The following is a 15254-nucleotide window of genomic DNA, read 5'->3' as shown; positions in this document are numbered from 1 at the left end:
TGTTATTAGTGGATTTGTAAAATAGCAAAGTGTGCAAACGGGACCCTTCAGGGAACTTGGGAAGCTGAGATCAAGTGTGGGTTGCAGGACACGTGAGTAAAGTAATAATGAAGAGGAATTATGTGCTGCAATTGAAAGCTCTAAAGTGTGAATGAGCCCGGATTGAATAACTGTGAATGGTGCTTTTCTATCTTACTAGAATCACCCTGTTTTCTACCCCTGAGGTAGAATGGCTATACTGAGGCAAACATGCAGCCAGGAAATAGGGTATTTCTAGCACAGCTCAGATCTGTGCACGAGAATGATTGATAATTGATGAATTTTTCATTTTTAATTAGAATGAAAAAATGCTGATGCTTTTGAAGACACTGGCAGCAGGGCAAAGCCAGAGGCATCCCTTTATATTAAATGGAAGATTTCCTCCTAGAAGGAAGGATTGATGAAGGCAAAAACTTCATGAAAGAGCTGAGGCTGGAAGCATCACACACTTCAGTCATAAAGCTCCGACTTCAAGCTGAGTCTCCCAGCACCTTGCAGGAACACCCCCGTGTTTGCCTGGAGGCTGCAAAGCACGCAGGGGGCTGAAAGAGAGAAATCTGTGCACTTGCTTAGGCTGCTGGCAAAAAGAGAGTGGTCCAGGAGCACTTCAGGCAGGAGGCAAATGCACCACGGTGGTCTCAGTCTGCAGTGGCCACTCCTGTGTCTGTGAAGAGCAGCCAGAGTGTCCCTCAGGTGTCCTAAAAGCCCCAGGCACAGGTACACCCTTGCTAGGCTGTCATCTCTGCAGGTAAACCTCATCTCCACGCCTGCTTTTGTTCTCGAATCTTCTGACTTCTAATGCATGTGATGTCTGTGGTACTGACAGTCACCTGTTTGCTCTTGCCAGCCAGCACAGGTCTCTCCCGACCTCTGAGGCTTCTGCTGATTTCACTCTACTATTCTCAATTTTCTCTCTAGCTGGAGGAGTTGTTCTGTTATGTGAACACATGTAAAACCTTAGTTTCTGAAGAAAGTCATGAGGTGTTTAGAGTCTGATATCTTTAGGTACCAACTTTCTTAAGGAAGTACACTCGCTACTCAATATTTCCCTGTAGCATTTATTTGAGAGCCAAAACGAATGAGGTTCTAGAGCCCCAGGGTATCATCTCTTCTGAGCAGCAGTGCTTTTGAGGATGAGAGGGTTGTTTGACAAAGAGCGTCCTCACCAATATTATCTGGTTTAGAACAAGAGAAAAAAATCACACAAATTTTGAGAAAATTGTGTGAGAAAAATTCACACAAATTGTGAGAAAAAATTTCACACAAGCTGTAAGTATGTGGCAGAATTCAACAGTTCTTCTGCAAACTCAGACCCACCAACCACCCAAACTTGGTGCTTTGGGTAGAATTTAAGTAACCAAAAATGATATTTCAGCATTCTCCCAGGAAAACAGAGCCATTATGGCCATTGCTAATAATAGAACCAAAGAACTAACATCAAGAGTTTTTACTGTTTGATATCTTGAAGGACAGCATTGATTATGAAACTTGAATATGATCCTTGATTAATTTTATAAGACTATTATTTCTTCACTCACTGAGATTCAGAAGAATTATGGGTTTATAGGGGTTTAACCAAGGATGAAGTGGGGGAAAGAGAGCAATGGGTGCAAAACTACAGTGCCCCTACACACCCGTGGCATAAATGGCCCAGAAGAGAAATATTTGCACTCTATAAATATCCGTGCCTACCAAAGGCAGTTGTTCAGGACGGGGATGTCAAAATTCTGTGAGTGAGCTGTCCCAGAGTTGCTCTCCCCTCTTGGAGAAATCTCTCTTTGAAATCCCTCCATCATCAATGGAGAGACACACAAAAATTCTTACTTTGAAGATCTATGACATAGAGAAAATCTTTTGAGATAGAAAAAGTCTTTTATGACTTCAGTGTCATCATGCCCCTCTGGAATGCCCCTAACCAAGGCATTTATTTTTTGGAACTTAGGAAAAATCTATTCTTTACTCTCTTGTGTTCCTTGCTCCCATGCTCCTCTCTGAAATGTCAATAACAGCTCTCCAAAAGCTCCCCAACAGTCACATCATGAGAACAAATGCAGGTTTTGTACAGGGATGAGGTCCTGACTCACATCACTGCATTGTAACTCAGAGGTTTTAATGTGAGCCGAGAGAACACAGCCCAGTACACCCTGGACCCAAGAAAATTGCTCTTGAATAATTCATTTTTTCATAAGAAAAGTTTTTGAGATGTTTTTAGTTTCCTAGTATGCCCTGACAATTCTTCTGATTTATGTTTTGCTTTTTCAGAAAGAAATTAATACAATGACCATTGGAAAACTTGATAATTTAATCCCTCAGATTTACATAAAAATTTTGCATGGGATCCAGTGGAAAGATATCACATGTACACATTCACACATTCTATTTCTAATTAGGTTCACAACTCAAAAAAAGGAAGCAACAACAAACCCTTTATTCAGGCACATGTGGGCATGGCGAGAGAATAGAAACTATTTTAATTCATTGTCATCTATATTTGATATGGTCTATAGTAAAACCAATTCAGAGTGCAAAATTAAACATTGATCTCTGGTCATTCATCCCTCAGACACTCCTGCTCTGAATGAAAATCATGCTTCAGAGAAAACCTGTGCTGAAAACTTAATAATTTTTAGCATCCTTTTCAAACTCCGTGGGGAAGAAGAATCAATGTCCATGAAAGAAGAATATTTTTTTAATTTGAAGAAGATTTCTAATGGAAAGTCTCAGGAAAAAGATAAAAAAAAGCTGTGGGTATTTTCCCTCCATAGTGAAAAAGGGAGGGAAAAGGGGCATCAGTTTGCTATTCTATTTTTGCATGAAAAAATATAAATATATGTGAATGTATACAATACTCTATGTCCTACAGATTTTTCTTGAGAAAGATCCTTGGGATTCATCCTTCAGCTTTAACAGGAAAATCAATTATTAGGTATGCACATTTTTACTCTTTCTTTGAAAAGCACCCACTTTTTTACTAAATGTTTAAAACTACAAAGCCTTTTCATTGTTAATTCTTTACAAAGGTTCAGAGTCCAGCACATAAATTATGGGTCCAGTTGACTTGCACAGAGCATGGTCAGCCTGAGCAGCACCGAGTCTGCTTTGAGCTCTTCAGCCCCTCTGATCATCAACTTCTTGCTGGGGGGACCAGGATGGAACCTGCTTAAAGGAATTATGCTGACTTGTTTTTAATTAATGAAGCAGAATATTGATCTGTCTCCATCACTACTTATTTTTCATCTTCTGCAATAAATAAGGAGAGGATCACATCAATCTACACTCACAGTCCAAATCCCTAGAAAGGGATGCTCAGACTGTAAACTGAGTAAATCAAGTCCCCATGTAACCAAATAAAATGTGTCCATGGAATTATGGACCATTTCCACACATGGCCACACAGAGAGGCAAATTAAAATTTCATTTAAAATCTTAACTTTGACGTTTTTGAAATCTTGGTCTCTTACCAAGTGTTCCTTGAACACAGTTGCATGTCATGAAGTTGCTCACATTTTATTTCCAGTCTTGAGTATTTAAGATTGTAGGGTGCATGTGCAGTGTCTGGAAATCAGATTTTTATTGTCATTAGCTGATTTCTTCATTAAAAAGAAGTAGTAAATGCTATTTATTCTCATCTTCTGGGTGCTCCATTAGTTCTATGCTGAAAAAAAATGGGGAATGTGGGGAAAGGGAAAGGGAAAGGGAAAGGGAAAGGGAAAGGGAAAGGGAAAGGGAAAGGGAAAGGGAAAGGGAAAGGGAAAGGGAAAGGGAAAGGGAAAGGGAAAGGGAAAGGGAAAGGGAAAGGGAAAGGGAAAGGGAAAGAGAGGCATCATCCATCACCCACTAGAACCAATGTGGTTCAATGTGGAACTCAGGGATGCTTTAATTCAAGCGTGTCTGGGAAACCTCTCACCTGTAGCCTGGGCTGAGCACACATTTCATGACAGTTACTTTCCTTTTTTTCTTCTCAGAAATTATTAAGGGAAAAAAAAATCAACAAAGGAAAAGAAATCCCCTTGACATTTTGTTTGTTTTGGTTTTGTCCAAAGATTACCGTGTTTGACAGAGTGGCTGACAATGTCCAAAATTCACATGGCATTGTTAAGAGGAAAAGTGAGTGATTGCATTGGAAAGGACAAGGGTCTGCCCTTGGGTGACTTCAGTGAAGTCACCTCATTGCTCTGCACCTCAGTTCTTGTTTGTTGCTAAAGAGGATGACCTGGGAATTGAACTTTTTAAAATACTGTTGCAGTTCAGTCTCTTCTTCCCTCATCATTCAGCAAGCCAAGACTTCTCATATTACAAGAGAGAAAGTGTGAGAAGACCTCCAAAGAAGTTTCACTACCATCAGAAAATCCAATTTATCCCATAAGAAAATCTTAAACTCATAAGAAAACAGTATTTCAATGCTTTAAATCTTTTCTTTAAAATAGGCAAAGAAAACTTCAAGGCCTTGGGAGTGCACAACTGTCCTCATCACTTTTATTTATGGACATTAAAAGTTCAGGTCATAAAGGGTGATGGTGGAAAGACTGTTATTATTTCCCTTTTATTCCTCAGAACAAACCAATCTGTGCTGAGAGGCACACGGTGACACTGGAAAGGTGCCATGTAATGGAAATATGTCATCAAAAGATGATGAATACATGTAATTAACTGCAGGAGTACACACCCGAGATCATGTAAATCTACAGACAGAGGCATCAGAGTGCTCAGGTTCAGATCTGCCCTTCTGCCTAGCCTCACCCTGTGCTATTTCCAATGTCATAAGGATGATGAATGAAAAATTCCTAATGTGCTCAGAACATAAATACAAAGAGCTGTCTTTAGAGTATAATGTTATTTCTTACAGTTAAGAGCCTGCATCAGCAATTCACATCTTTTCAGAAAATTGGCTTGGTACTTAACTTTACCCAAATGCTTAAAACCTACTGAATAGCTCATCCCTAAATATTTTGTCAGATGGCACCCAAGAGAAGGCTGGTCTTGGAGGGGAAGCAGAACTCCTCAGTACATCCCCACTCTGAGAGAGAAATCTCTATTCACACTGCAGTGAGTGTCTAAACCCAACAATGTGCCTCCCTCATCTGTGGCACATCCATCCAGCTGACAAATGACAAAAAAATAATCAGACCACCCCTCTGTCAAATGCAGCAGGGAGAGAGACCTGCAGTGTTCAATCAACCCCCTGTGTCCCTGGCTTGAGTAAATCTGTGCTGTGCAAGGTCCATGCCAGCATCTTTTCCAGTCTGGTTTTCTTTAGACCAGGCTAACTTTAGCCTTTCTAAGGTGATGTTTGCTAATCTGAAATCAATAGAACATCCTACTGAAGACTGATGGCAATTTTGCACCAGTGTCACCCTTGAAGTTTTTCTAAAGCACGAGAAAAATGAACTGTCCACAACCCAAATATGGAGAAATGGAGACACATTTCAAGCCATAAGCACAAGTCAGGACAAAGCTAGTGAGAGCTTTGGGTGTAAATCACAGGTTTGGTTCTGAGTTAGACAAAGGTGGGAGTTCTGCCAGGCTAATTCAGAACTGTCCATTTCATTCAGGACCACCTGAATAGGACAATCTCTTCTCCCAATAATTAATTGATTCACTCATGCTCACTTTTATTCATTCAGGAAGCAAAAATGACAGCAAGGTGATGCAACAATACTCGTGGGGGTAAAGCTTGTGCTGTAAAAAGCTAATCATTAATTTGACACCATATTAAGGGGTAGGGGAAAGGAATGTACATTTTGCACTCAAGGGACACATATCAGATATTGTCAGTGACAATAACGTTTGTAGCATCCCTGTCACACCTACAGCAAATAAGCAGAGATGTCCAAATCAGGGTTATGACTTCATTTTGTCATAAGCAAACAGACAGGGATATGAAAAAATTCCTCTGTAATTCAGAAATCCCTGCAGTAGCAACAAGAAACACAGGAAAAGAGATCCCATGAACACTTCTGGTAACATAAATGTTCACTTTTACAACTGAATAACACCAATAACTACACACTGGAGCCTGCACTCAGAATTTGTCTAGGGTAGCTGCTACTGTAGACACAACTCAATAAACCTCCCAAGCTTACCCTGAGGGTTAATTTGGGCAAATGACCTTTTCCCATGTGCAGCTCCATTCCTAATTCAGAAGATAAAGACTTTTTTAGTATGAACATGGATGGATGGTCTAAGCTTAGACACAGAGGCCATGGCACTGCCAACTTTTGAAAATGCATTCTGAGAGCAGTGGACACATGTGAGAGTGAGCTGCACTCCTGAAACTCCTGGCCATGGTCTGGCATTGCAGCAGAAAACACACATTTTGTTTTCTTCTGTCTCCTCTCCATGTACCAGGGGTTAACACGAGAGACTTTTACAATTGTAAAATAAATGACACTTTATTAAAGGAAATATTTGGATTATTAGAAAATTCAGAACCTTATGGCTGCCTTCCAGTACCTAAAGGGGACCTAAAAGAACAATGGAGAGAGACTTTTGGCAAGGGGAGATGGCTTCAAACTGAAAGAGGGCAGGTTTAGATGAGACATTAGGAAGAAATTCTTTACTGGAAGGATGGTAAGACACTGGCACAGGTTTCCCAGAGAAGTTGGGGGTGCTCCATCCCTGGAAGTGTTCAAGGCAGGTTGGATGGGGCTCAGAGCAACCTGGGATAGTGGAAGGTGTCCCTGCCCATGGCAGGGGGTTGGAACAAGGTGGCTTTAAAGTCCCTTCCAACCCAAACCATTCTGTTATTGGCTCTGTAAGTTATACAAGAACAATCTTCTTCCTATCTTCAAACTTTTCCCTCTGCTGCCTGTTCTCTCTGCAGTTTTATGGCAAACTGACAATCCGAGTTAATAAAATATTCAAGCAAAGTGAAGGTGAGGAAGATCTTTCCTCTGGTACAGCTGATGCTCTGTGAGTCCCCTACATATTTTCCTCTTCTAGGGCCTGTTCATAATGAAAGTCCAGCCCTGACTCAACAGACCTGACACAAACCTTCCTGTGCATCCCTCACTGAGGTTGTTTCAGCCTCTGTCATGGTGCTTTCTTTGAATTCAGCTGGCATTAGCTCAGGAGGTGCCTGCTCCAATTTGGTATGATGCAATACCATCATTAACTAGGCAAAAAAATGCAGCCCAAACTCTCAATTTTAATGACCAGTGAATTACAAAGATATTTTGTAAGACAAGCCTAGGGTTGGTGAACCAGGAGTAACTGCATAAGCCACGAAGCAACTCAGGTGAGAGTTAGGAGCCTGATTTTTGCCTCACAATGACTTTTTTTAATCCATTATTTCAGTGGTAACAAGTTCCTATCCCAGTTACCTCACTAAGCCAGCACTTTGAAAAGAGAAAGTAAATTTTTGCTCGTGATAATTAAGTTTTCTGATAATCATTAGGCTTTCTGATTATAATTAAGTTTTCTGATTATAATTAAGCCTTATGCATATATTTGTGTATGGAAATAAATATTTGCATAAACAAAGAAAGTGAAGTTGGTCTACATCTTATTGGTACCTAGTTGTTATGCATTATAGGAGTCAGAAGAAATACTGCATCGCTGTGTTTACTTTGAAAACACCATCCCATCTTTTCTTTTTCTTTGCATGCCTGGTGTCATTTACATGATTAAGTCACTCTTTAATAAATTTTTGATAAGCAGCCACTATTACCTTGTGCTAAACTTTCTCCTCAGTAATGCAGATTTATGTATCCAGGGTGAATAAAAATGCTTGAAAATGGAGGTGTGCCCTCCAAAAAGATATATTGTACTTTTACCCTGTAATTCAGGGGTCAATACATTATTAACTAGTTTACTGCTGAAGATTTGTGGTATTCATTTATTTTTTATCAGGACTAGACAAATTTACAGTATCCCCCAGGTGCTAATTTTGCCCTACTCATAAAGAGAAAAAATGCCAACAAATAGAGTTTTTTGCATGGGAATCTTTTAATTTCCTTTTACACAATGAAAATTTTGTTATAATCTTTAAATATTGTCTTGGTGGAGCTCACACAGATTGTGAGGATGTGATTCTTCAGCTGCTTTCCACCATTGTCCCTAATCCACTGATTCACCTGATCATGTTGTGAGTGGCAAATGATGAGGGAGAACCATTTTCTGATGTTCCTTCCTCAAAAAAAGGCATAGGAGGCCCCTGAGCTTAAAGCAATGAGAATTCAGAGAATCTGCTCAAAAAGCTCAATTTAATGCTTTCCCTGGTGTTATCCAGTGGTGAAAGCCCAGCCCAGGGTAGGAATGGTTGGATCCCAGAGGGATTTGCCTTCCCATCTGCAGCAAAAAGGACACAACCATGTCCCTCCTCTGCAGCTCCTCAACTTAAACTCCTTTTTATGTGAAAAGGGGCAAGACAAAACTGTCACTGCTTGGGGCTGGGATGCTCACAGAGGAGCAAGCTGCAGAGATCAGCAAGGGCGAGTTGCTTTGCTGTTCTCTGCTTCCCTGAGATCCCCGGGAGCCAGCAAAGCTGGGGTATGATTTACAGCTTTCCTGGAGAAATGACTCTTGGGTTCACAGGGTTGGGATTTTGAAAGATCCAGTGAGCCTGGCTGGCTGCCTGCTGTTTATCAGAGCTGTCAGAGGATGTGGCTTTTGGAGAAAGGTGAAACTTGCTCCTGTGACACGGACACATGGCAGGCAACAGATGAGGCAGCTGCACTGTGAGATTAAAGAAAAGCAAATTCTTTCATCTCCGATGCTCTGCTCTAGTTTGAAAACACAGAGAGAGTGGGTGTATTTTTAGTTTTCTATTCTTCCTTTGAGGTGTCTCCTTTCTTTTTTCTTTTTTTTTCTGCTTCACTTTCATTGAAAATGCAATGCAAATAGGTCTGCAAATATGACAGAATTGTTTCATAATCATCACAAAATCCAGGTGCTTGCGCTGTCAGAAACTGGTGCAGCAAGATATGTCTGTGCCCTTTTGATTATATTTACCAAACCTCAGAAATTACCCATTTGAGTGATAAAGCCAAGGTATCAGGTTTGAATGTATATCCTTCAAAAACTGAGCATGGAACTTTTTGCTCAGCTTCCAGTGCAAATCAAAATTCTTCTATTTAACTGACAATCACAGTGAGATAACACAGCAAAACTGGCTTTATTCTAGCAGTTTCAAGAAAAAAAATACCCAGAAATGCATCAGTGTATTATTTTCCTTTCCTATTCAATCAAAGTAACTTAAGCAGCACCTTTTTATCTTTTTTTCACTTTTTTCTTTGTTTTTTTCTTTGTTTTTTTCTTTGTTTTTTGCTGTTGTTTTTTGTTTCTTTGTTTGGGGTGGGGGTTTTTTGTTTTTTAGAGTTTTTTTTCATTTAGCAAGCTGCTGACACACCTGCTGCAATTAGACCATTGCTGAAATTCAGGAACTCAAAGAAAAGTCTCTTGCCATCCAGCAAGTCTGAATAAAGCTTTCATTTCAAGTCAAGGGGCTATTTTTTTATGCCACCTTCTCCTGTAGCACCAGTGAAAAAGAAAAACCTGTGTACAAACAGCACATGAGAAAAGAAAAAAATCTTTGAAATCTTTGAACAAAATCTTCACAACATTAATTTATAAAGGTGATCTGAGACCAATAGTCACAGTGACTCAGCTAATGAGTGCCCATAAATTCAAATTCCAAAGTTCTTACTTTCAGCATTTTTCTGCCACTCAGGTATTTGTAAGCCCTAACCAAACGTAGTCTGCCACTGGCATCCTTGTGAAATCTGCAGAATGCTGGGCTATAATCAAGGCCCTCTGAGACATGCTTACCCCTCTGATAGATAAACAGAAATCCAGTGTGCACAGAATACAAAGGACAAGAAGGATTTGGGAGTGGTCCTGCTTGGGATGCCAACACCAGTGGAAGGATAACACTTCCCAGGGTAGCAGAGTGTGACCAGAGGTGCCAGCTCTGAAGCCAGGGCAGCCTGCATTAACATCCTGGGGACCTGGTTCTGACCTGCACTCAGCTGCTGGGCTGCTCTTACGAGGGGACTTCCCTCTCTGGATTTTCATCTGCAGCCCCTTGGCTGAGGTGAGCACATTTCCCTTATCAGAGCACAGTGGGAATGGGCATCTTCTACATTTCTGAATTCTCTACTGGTTTTCTCCCATGCAACTTCCACACTTTCATCTGCTGTTGTTAGTATAGAAAATTTCTCCATTAATATGAATAAATTCTCTTAAATTGTGTTCTTCAAACCCCATTGCAGCAAACATTGCTCTATAATGAAAGGGATTAGGAAAAAAAAGGAAGAAAATTTTTTCTGGCTAACTCCAGTCAAGGTGGATGCTCTCCTTATCCCAGTCTCTCAAAATGGAGGCAAAAACCATTCCAGAGACCTCTGTGCCAGTGTTTTCTGCAGTGAGGTGGCTGGATACCACAGCACGTATCCATATCCTGTTTTGCTCAGTCTGGGCTGCCAGCCTGGTGGTAGGTGGGCACAGAGCTCACTCTGTGACCAGGAAAAGCCAGAGGTAGGACAGCTGCTGGGGGCCAAAGCTGTGGCTCATCAATCCTTCCTCAAGCACAGTATGTGCACAAGCTCCTGCCCCCTGAAGGGCTCTCTGGTTTGGCTTGGAGCCACCCCTGGTGTCAAGGCTGGGCGTCCTGTGAGCGTCAGGAGAGCCTGTACTGGGAAAGATTCACTTCACTGGCAGTGACAGATGGCACTCAGAGCACAGTACCTGTCCCAAACAACACTTCTCCCTTTTCCTTTCCCTTCATGGGCTGTCTTCACCTGAGGGAATGTTGCTGACAAGGAGGGTTTGTTTGCATTGCTGCCTCCTGATCCGTAGCAGAAAGTGTTTGCTCACTCCCAGGCTGGCCAGGCACAGCTTGGAGCTGGGAGCAGCCTTCAGTGCATAAACAAACCTGCAAGTGCAAATGGAGGGCAGGCAGGAGCCATCGTATTTGCATCCTTAAATGCACCACTGAACAAATTCCCACTCGAGTGTGGTGTGGAAGGGTGATTATGGACAGGGCTGGGGAGTGATGCCTGCCAGACTCCAATGGGGACTCAGCAAAGGGGTTACAATTAATGTTTGGCCACTGGCTTACTGCCAACCTGCTTGAAACTGGGTGATTATGTCTGTTTATGTAGAGTTTGAGAGTTTTATTAATCTTCAGTATGAATGCTCACAGAATCCAATCCCAGCTTCTAAAAAAATGAATAATTAAAAACATTTCTGTAAAAAGATACTGTTTTCAAAGCACAAGTCTGAGAATTGGAAGGCATCTGCACTTGCCCTTTCCTTCAAAAAGTGTGTGAGGTGCTGAAGGCTGCAGGGACATTTGGAAATGACCACAGTACTCACTAATCTTTTGGAAGTCATCAGGCAAAAAGAATGAAGCATCTGTTTCCAAAAAGCAGTAAAGCACAAGGTACTTGGTACTTGGGCATCAGAAGGAACTTTAACATGATTCTTCACATGCATCCCATGAAGAGCAGCCCACCATGAGTACTGGCAACTACAGGTACAAATCTAGCAATTTTTAAATAAGAAGCAATGATTTCCTTTTGAAGGGAAATTGAAAACCAATTTCAAACCCATATTATTATTCCTAAACAGTCATTGAAATACAGCTGAAAACTCAAAACTCACTTTCCCTGAAGTGAGCAGCAAAGGCTCTTACAGTGGATGTTATGACAGGCAGGGATTTGATGCCATCTAAAATACCCAGATCACATCACAGGGAACGCTGTGAATGATTCTTACATTAATAAGGCCAGTCTGATTCAAAGCTTGACAGATTAGATAACAAACTTGTATGGAATATACCTCAAGTAATAATTCTTTTCCTGCTTTGCTAAAGAAAACAACAAGGCAGAAACAGAATATTTCAGCTCACAGAGAGACAGGCTTAACAGGTTTTTGCTATTTAGCTCCAGACTTTTGAACAAGAGAAAATTATTTATTATCTCAAACAGCCAATTGATCTTCTTTCTCTATCAAAATGCATTATGTGCCTGCCACTAAAGGGTGTTTCCCATCCACAGTGAGTGGACACTGTCAATATATATATGCTCCTCTCAGGATGTATATATATCTATTTTAACCACTTTTCCAGAATGTTAAAGGAAATCCTGAGCTCCCAGGGCCAGTGTATAATCTGAAGGCTCACTGAATTCTTTAAGTTCAATGTGTATTACTGAGGAATCTGCAGAATACCCATGTTTTGAAGCCCATGGTGCAAACACCATGGGTCTTCCCACATCCATGTATCCAGATTAAAATTGAAGGGAATGTATCATCTTAAAAAAAATAAATCATGAAAGTGCTTCTTCCAGTCATAGACACTGGATCTCAGTTTATGGAGCATTTTAGCCAGGAACTGCTGCTCCTTAGCAAATTTTCTTCAACAGATAAAGCACATTATAATTTATTAGTTTCCTGTGAGGGAATGGCAGGGGAGCATTTTGCAATGATTCAGCAGTGAAAAATTAACTCTGATTATATTGCTGTTTTAGTGACAATCCCAGGGTTGTCAAAACCACTTTTGATTCCTCTGACACGAGGTGACACCAGCTACTCGTTATGTAAGACTCACATCCAAACCCTGAGCCTGAAATTGAATGAGGACTTATAAATAATGTATCAATAAGGTAAATTATGCAAGAAATCATTCCAGAAAGTGTCTGAACTCATCAACAAATTAGATAACAAGGAGGTCTTTTTTCTACTAACTTAAATAAGCAAATTGAAATGGGATTTCTTCAAGAGCCTCCTCAGCACTTTCTTGGGAGCTACATGGGGTTTCTGAATAATTTCTTTAAAGCCAGGATTTGCAAAGCCTGTCACCACTGACCCACCCAGCAAATCATCATTTTGTTTTCTCTCATTAAATGCACTTTAATGCTTTCTTTTTCTCCCTGTTGGTCACTGGACCAGCTGATATTGTGGGGGGAATCAGTGTTTGTTCCCTTCTCCCCTCTGCACTGCACAGGAGAGGTGGGAGCATCTCTGGAGCACCACAGTGTGACCAGGCACGGGGCTGGAGGTGTGAGCATCAGCCTGGTGCTCCCTGAGGTGCTGACAGTGTGAAGGCTGCAGTGCTGAGGGGGCACTTCAGTGACCTTGCTTCTGCCATTACTTGACCATCACACAGGATCTCATCTCTAAGAGCCTTTACAGAGAGATTTAAGCATCTTGTAGGTTCATCACCTTATCTCCCTTTTGCTTTTAGAGAGAACGATCATTTCTGCTGCCCTTTATTAGAGGAGAAATTCAGTGCCCATCTCTGCCAACCATTCTGCACAGTGAGCTTGGACTCCTTTTCAAGGTAGACAGCTTAAAATACTCAGGAAAGATTATTTCCAGGTCTCAATTAATATATTTAGTTCAAACACTCAAATTACTTCTGTTAAACAAATACAGCTACTGTTGTTACAATCCCTAAGGGAGGTTGGAAGTTCAGGTGTGTTTCTCTTTAGTCTACTGACAGAAATACTCCAGCTGTTGACACTGAATTAGCAGTAGGTGCCCAAATCCCTCTGCAGCTCGGTGGAGAAACACTCCACATGCTGTGGATCCCAGGGATTTGAGTGAAGGATGCTGTGCAATGCCAGGAGGGAGCAGTGCCTCCTCTGCTGACTTCTCTTCCCATAGGAATTGAAGTTCCACATCTTCCCAGCCTCCACAGGGTCACTCTGCTATGAAGGTTTTAAGAGAAAAGAGTGAATTTATTTAATTAAAATACAAAGTAATAAAATTATTATTATTATTATTATTATTGTTGTTGTTGTTGTTATTATTATTGTTATTATTGTTATATTTAGGGTAAGATGAGCAAATTCACCTAGTTTTTTGTAAACAAATGGTTCTCTATGCCATCCTAGATATCTACTTTAGGATGAGAAAAAATCATCCTCTGGAAAAACATATTTTTCTGTGACAACTTTGCAAATGATCCAAGGTGAGTGGCTCAGATTTGGACATCTATTTTAGATGGGAAATTTTAGATGAAGGAAACAGGTGAGATGTGCCCAATCCAAGAGGACTGAACAATTGTTCATGTGATAAGCAACTGACTAACAACGATGACAAAAATCAAATTTTGGTTCAACATCTGATTTCAATGGCAGCCTTTTCCTTAATATTCAAGGAGAAAAGTGTTGTCAGAGGTTTTGCATTATAAATGCGTGGCTGAGCTGTTGGTCACATATAACCATATTTCTTTCATGATGTGCAGTGCTCTCAGCTGCACACACTGACATTTTTGAAGCTACTGGAATAATGGATGGCAACAGGGGAAACATTTGTGCTAAATGGCCTGTAGTAATTGTGGCACTGAATTGAGCTAATAATCATCACCGTGCTGCAGTGTCTTGGAAGAACATCTTCCCAGCTTATCTAATACTGTAAAAATGAAATTCTTGGGCTTCATGAAGGCAGATTTCTCCTCATCTGTGAATTTTATATGGGTGGGATTGATGTCCTGATTCACTGTTTCCATCTCATCTCTGTCAGCTTGCTGCTCGTCTAGGGAGCAATGAAGCACAACCAAAGTCCACCCACAGCCTTCTAGAGAAGCATCTGCACTGTTACAGAGGTAATTTCAAACCTAATGTAGATTCCAAATCTCGAACTTAGTTCATGCAGTACAGCTCTGACGACTTTGGTACAGTCACACCTGATCCGTGACAGCAGAAACAAGTAGAGAAACAGGCATGATACATAATTTTTTTCACCTGTGTTATAAATTTCATTTAATTTATCTGTAAATCCATAGCGTTTCACAAGACTGAGCATGGTCTTATTCTCCCAGTTCCCCTTAGACCTCGGCAGAGGGGGCTCGATAGCTTAGTCCAGAATTATTCTGGGATTTTCCAGATTTTCTCTGCAGCAGCCATTTAAAAAGTGCTGTGTTCATTGACTGAACTGCAGTGTGTTTGCTCAGAAAAATATTGCCTTTCTTTGTAAAAATGCACTGTTTGTTTCAGTGAGAGAGGGTTGCCCTTATAAACAAACTCGTGGTCTGATGGGGATTTCTTTTGTGTAAGAAAATTTGGTGACCAAGATATTAATATTGTTTCCAGTGTAGGAACTCCACAGTTCTGAACATCGGTTTGGTTTGCAATGGAAAAACTCTCAGACTGACAATAGAGTATTTTTAATAACAGTTCTTTCTCCAGAAAATTTAAATGGAAATGGTAATTGTTTTCCTTACTCAAAAGCCTCATTTAACCTTGGTCTAAGAAGAAGTGAAGCCTTTA

General features: G+C 40.7%; 1 long non-coding RNA gene across 1 annotated transcript in view; it reads left to right on the top strand.

Moving 5' to 3' along the window:
* The first annotated feature begins 250 nt into the window (after positions 1–250).
* The window catches only part of LOC148224525 (uncharacterized), a 30597-nt gene continuing 15593 nt past the window's right edge, over positions 251–15254 (top strand). The window contains exons 1-3 of the long non-coding RNA XR_015802924.1: positions 251–787; positions 2903–2965; positions 14509–14590. This is a non-coding gene — a long non-coding RNA (uncharacterized LOC148224525). The remainder of the gene's footprint in view (positions 788–2902; positions 2966–14508; positions 14591–15254) is intronic.

The sequence above is a fragment of the Sturnus vulgaris genome, chromosome 3 (assembly GCF_052056855.1).
Source record: "Sturnus vulgaris isolate bStuVul1 chromosome 3, bStuVul1.hap1, whole genome shotgun sequence".
In the NCBI taxonomy this organism is placed as follows: Eukaryota; Metazoa; Chordata; class Aves; order Passeriformes; family Sturnidae; genus Sturnus; species Sturnus vulgaris.
This window is presented reverse-complemented; position numbering and strand designations above follow the sequence as displayed.